Here is a 6,309-nt window from a genome sequence, read left to right on the forward strand (position 1 = left end):
GTTTCTCTTTAAGTCTTTAGCCCACTTATTTATTGGGCAGTTGTTTCTTTGAGGATTTGCTGTTGGGTAATTTTTTGAGTTCCAGGTATATTTTAGATATGAGACCCTTGTCCATTGTATGGCTAGTGAAGATCTTCTCCCAATCCGTGGGCTTTCTATTGAGCTTGCTAGCTATATCCTTTGCCATGCAGAAGCTCTGCAATTTCATGAAATTCCAATTTTCCAACTTTTCTTTGATTTGTTGTGTTTTTTTGGTCTCTATTAAGAAAATTTCAGCCTGTACCAAAGAGACCTAGGGTTTCTCCTATTCCATCACGTAATGTTTTCAGAGTGTCTGCTTTGAATCCAATGCATTTGGAGTTGATTCTGGTGCAGGGTGATATATAAGGATCTAACTTTAGTTTTCTACAAGTGATTAACCAATTTTGCCAGCACCATTTACTGAAGAGGCTGTCTTTCTTACATTCTATTTTTTTTTGCTCCTTTATTGAAGATTAGATGGCTATAGGTCTGTTGGTTCATTTCTGGGTTTTCAATTCTATATCATTGGTCCTGAGGTCTGTTCTTGTGCCAGTACCAAACTGTTTTGATTACTATGGCTTTGTAGTAAAATTTGAAATTTGGTATTGATAATCCTCCAGCACTGTTCTTTCTGTTAAGGATCGTTTTTGCTATTTGGGGTTAATGTCCCTCAGTAGATGAATGGATCAAGAAAATGTGGTATATATACACAATGGAATTCTATGTCTCCATCAGAAAGAATGGCATTGCTCCATTTGTTCGGAAAGGGAAAGGCTTGGAAAAAATATATTAAGTGAAGTAAGTCAGGCCCAAAGAAATATAGATCCCATGATTTCCCTTATTTGCAATAACTAGTATATGTTTGAGACAAACAGAAAGTGTCAGACAAGTTGATGTTAGGCGAAATGAACCTCAAGATAAGGATACAAATGTTCCTTTTCTTTCTTGCAATTGTTTCCAACATATTTATAAGATGATTTCTTTGTTGCTTTGTATGTACCTCCCCCAGGGTATCATCCCTGCTTTCACTGTATTTGATGTGGATATAATTTGTTGAGGGGAAGGGAAAAAACAAACTTTAAATAGGGTTACAGGTGGACCCATTACAATAATGAGATGTACAAGAAGTTATGTCCAAAAATGAACTTTACAACTTTGGAGGGTGGGAAGGTGAGGGGGTGGTAGGGGGATGTGAGGGTGGGAGGGTGGAGATGGGAAGGGATGGTATGGGGAAAGAAAGGAGGAAGTAACAATGCTTGATCAGAAATGTGCTCACTACCTTGCCCATGAAATTGTAACCCCCTCTGTATGGTATTTTCACAATAAAAAAAGAGTAGTTAGTGATCTTGTACTCCCTAAAGAAGCAAATGAAGGGATCTTTAAATGCTGTTCAAGTTCCATATTGAACCTCATAGATATCAAATCCCAGAGTCAAGTTACATAAAAGATCATGCTTTTGTCTCCAACTCCTACCTCCCCCTACAAAGATATAAAGTTCATTTTCAACATAGTGTCTTGTACATCTCATTTTTACAATGAGTCAAGCTGTACCCTTATTTCAGCTTTTTAAAATTTTCCTTCCCCTCCCTAAATTAGAAAAATGTATATACAAGATGTAGAGCACCAGAATTAATTACAGTGAAAACAGGGGTTATACCATGGGAGAAGAACATATGAAAGAAACAAAAAAATTCACATAGTACATTAAAAACTATAGCAAGAAAGATAAAATCTCTTGTGTTCCTATATTGGGGTTCAATTTGCTTAGCCTCATTTCGTATGATCATATATATATATATATATATATATATATATATATATATATATATATATATATGCACATATGCACATATATATATATATTTATATATATTTAGCTTTTGACCTTTTCTGCTTGTCCTAGACATATACTATTTATTGAGAATAAGAGAAACCATGGGACCTATGTTCCTTTGGGCCTAGCTTACTTCACTTAATATGATTTTTTTCCAAGTCTTTCTATTTCGTAACTGTTATTCTTTCTAAGGGAGGAATAGAATTCCGTTTATTTATATATATACCACATTTTCTTGATCCGTTGGTTCCATATCTTAGGTATGGTGAATACTGCTGCCATGAACATAGTTGTGCTGGTAGCTTGAATACGGTCTGGCTTTGAACCGTGATTCTCAGATCTCAGCCTCCTGAGGCACTAGGATTACAGGGATGAGCCACCAGTGTCCAGCAAAAACATAATTTCTCTATGGTGCTTTTGTTGATCTCCAAGGCTTTGTTGCTACTTCTTATGCGAACCTAATCTTGTTACTATGGGTTTTTTTCTTACCATAGTGCCTCTGAGCACATTCATCACACTTCTGTCAGTTGCTAGGAAGTGTTATCAAATTCGCTTTGTGTCCAAGATTTGTCAAAAATTGTTTCATTTTCATTAATAATTATTTCCTATTTTCATTATTCAAATTTATGTTCATTTTCATAGTTTATTTTCCATTGCCATCGGAAAGGGGATGTCAGAAAAGTGTCATAAATTCGGACCTTATGTTCCCTTTTTTCAATGTAGGAATCTGTGGTTGTGGAAATTTCTGCAGTTTTAAGGCTTTAAGGATTTAAGGTTTTAATCTGTTACATTTTATAGCAGAACTTAGGCAAAACCCCAAATATTCAATCTGGATTCATTTCCTTTTCTCCCTAGTGTCAGTATTCAGGTAATTTTCTGTGTATATCAGTGTGACCACATGGTACAGAATTTTTTTTATTATTTACTTAGTATAAAACTTTTTATTTAAAATCAGGGATGTTTAAGTCTGTGTGCTGCAACCTTTAAGAAAACATAAGATTCAAAATCCCTGTGTTTGCAATTCAATATAAACTATTCATCTAAACTTAGACCATAAGTTCATTTTTTTGTCCTACTTTTAAACTGGACATGAAAGTTTTAAGTTCATTCCAAAGAATCACTACTTCTGAATGAAATGTTCTCCATAAATCTTTATTACAGTTTTACTGTAAGTACAATGTGGGAGACTAGTGAATACAATGTATTTTCCAGACCCTGATTAGTACTATATTATAACATATTTCCTCCCAAACTTTTACACAGACTTTTCAAGTCTCTCTTCTAAGAAAACAATGTTAGAGGTTTTTCTTTTAGAGAGGCAGGGTAACTAGTTGGAGTAAGGAAAGGAAGTACACTCCATATATTTCCTTTTACCTTTCCTTCTTTTTAGGTAGAATAATTGAGGCAGAAGAGGTGAGATTAGATTTTTCAGTTGTCACTTAAAAGGATATTTGGAATGACCAAAAGAGTGTGTGTAATGGTGTTCCAAAATAAGTATGTCAGAATGTAGGATTTACTTCCAGATTGTAAGTATGATGCATACATTACTTTTACTTGGCAACTTTTTACTTTTGTTCAGTCCTCATCAGGTAGTTGCTATGGCCTTGAATCCTTTGCCATGGCTTCGTCTTATTGTTTTTGTGTCTAAAGCCCTTACTATCTGCTAATTTGGGTAGCAACTACAATGATACTTTCACTGCATTGCATTGCTTTTCTTGAAGAATAGAGGACTAATAATGTTTTCTTATCTTCCAACAACTATCCTCCAGCAAACATACCTATATATGGTGAATTCTTCATTTTAACAGACAATATTAAAGAGAGGTATAAGTACTGCAAAAATTGTGTGCTCTTCTCAAATTTCCTGGTAACCACGTTCTTAAGTATGTGATAGTTGGTGTTGATCAGATAGAAATGGTTTGACTTGTTGTTCTCCTTGAAAAACTGGTCAAGTAGCAGCCAATGTTTGCTTAGAAAGCTGTAGTTATGCATTGGCATTTCCAGGGTCTTTTCTTTGACAACAGCTTAATAGTAAGCATGAATCATAGTGATCTACAAGCAACAACATTAGGAGTCCTGCAGTCCATAGCCAGGACATCTTTCAGGGCTGCTATGCTCAGGTATAGGTTTTATAGGTTTTAGAGTCTTTAAAAGTATGAACAAACCTCTTTGTATGTTTTGAATTAATTAATTTCCCTATTCTTGTTTTTAAGGATTTCATGTAATAGAACTTAGTGCTTATCTGTGTCTTTTTTGTGGGGGGGGGGAGGCAGGTGTGATGGAGTTTGAATTCAGGATATAGGTACTGATCTTTTTTTTTTGCTCAAAGCTGGCACTCTAACCATTTTACCAACAGCTCCACTTCTGATGCTGTAACGGTTGATTGGAGAAAATTGTCTCATGGATTTCCTACCAAGGCTGGCCTTAAAACAACACACTCAGATCTCAGATTCCTGAATAGATAGCATTTCAGTGATCCATCAGTACATGTTGTTATCACCAGTGCAGTGATAAGTTTTTTTTTTCTCCCCAAAGTCTTTTTTTTCTTTTTTTTAAATTTAATTTAATTTTATTTGTGAACATACTGTACAGAGGGGTTACAATTACATGGGCAGGATAATGCGTACATTTCTTACCAAGCATTGCAGGCTCCTCCTTTGGTTTACCCTTCGCATCCCTTCCCAGCCTCCCCCCTCCCCCCCAATCCCAATCCTTCTCCTTCCCCCCCTTCCCCCCCCTCGCACCGACATTGTAAAGCTCGTTTTGGACATGACAACTTGTACTTCTCATTGTTGCAACAGGTCCACCTGTACAGTGATAAGTTTTATATAGTTGGGGATTTCTTATATTGTGATGAGTCTTAACTGCTTGCTACTGAATGCATAATCAGTGTTTTACTAGTCAATGATTGTACAATTTTATTGATGAAATTATTAAATCAAGAAGAAAGATAAAATATAAACTTTAATAGAACCTGAAGTATTTTGACCATCTCATTAAAAATACTAATAACCTAAGAATATTTGCTAAGTAGTATGTTTTTCAAAGGAACTAGACACTATGCCAGGTTTCTTTGGCTAATGATTTCAATTTAAAGCTAAAGCAATAGAAATCCATTGTTAGCATATTATCATTCGTGTAGTGGAAATCAAATGTCACTGCATTCATAACTTGGCACGATGAATTGAAAACATTTGTAAAATTAATAAAAGATAATAAAAATAAATTTTCAAAAACAGAATACAAATGTCAGAAGAAAGGAAGGTGAAATGAACCATAGAAGAGAGCAGAAAAGTGTGCCATTATGTGGCCATATGTCTTCAATAGTTATGTTTTTCTTTAAACATAGTATACAAACCAATAATTCAGTCTGTTATTAATGAATAATCATTTCTTATAAAATTAAAATATTAGAAAAGTAATATTTAATTCTTATTAAGAGACATAACACCAATTGAAAACAAAACAATGAAAAACTATATCTAATCAGATTTTATATACAATTTTCTATGTATTATATTTTATTGTGATTAAACAAGAATAGGGTGAACGTATATTCAGCCATGGGAAAGTAACATATTATGAATCTCTACTTTTGTCAGCTATTATTTCATAAAGCCAATACATTATTCTATCCAATTGAAATATATTTTGTAGCATATAAAACCCATTCACGAAATTCTAAAATAATATAGAGAAAGCAGAGAGGTCAGGAAGAAGAAAAGCACTGAAAGCAAAGAGAGAGAAAGAGAATGGAATCGAGAGCCTATTCCAATAAAACAGATCAAGGAATATGGAAAGGTGAATGTGAGAATGGAAATACCCAACTATTAAGCAAAATACACTCTGATGAGTATATGATATCTTGGAACTTTTAAAAGAGAAAAGTATTAATGAGCTGTGATTAAGAAGAATAATGATTTACAAGCAAGAAGATAATGTACTGTAAAATTTAGAAAAATGTGCATAAGACCCAGCTACACAGGAAGCAGAGATCTGGTAATGATGGTGTAAAGCCAACCTGGGCAGGGAAGTCAGGAGAATATTATTCCCATTTAACCACCACAGAATCAAAAGAGGTGAAGCACTAGCCTTGAGAAAAAAATAAAACAACAAAAACTCACGAACTGTACAAAGATTTTAAGTTCAAGACCCAGGACTGACTAGCAACAAAAAAGAAAATGATTGAGAAAGCACAATTAGAAAACTAGAAATGGTGAAAATATACTAGTGGAGTTGATTGAATAACTGCAGAGTAAATGGAAAAAAACTAAAGTCTATATAATGAAATTCAAACTTACCTGTCTTGGACTACAACTTGTGACTGTACCATTACTAGAGAAACGAATGTCACTTATTCATTGAATTGATTCCAACAATATAAACTATTATGTGATGGGGGAAAAAAGAATGTAGAATTTAGCCTCAGCCTTCTACATATTTGATGACATATC

The sequence above is a fragment of the Dipodomys ordii genome, unplaced genomic scaffold, assembly GCF_000151885.1.
Source record: "Dipodomys ordii isolate 6190 unplaced genomic scaffold, Dord_2.0 Scaffold81, whole genome shotgun sequence".
Classification (NCBI taxonomy): domain Eukaryota; kingdom Metazoa; phylum Chordata; class Mammalia; order Rodentia; family Heteromyidae; genus Dipodomys; species Dipodomys ordii.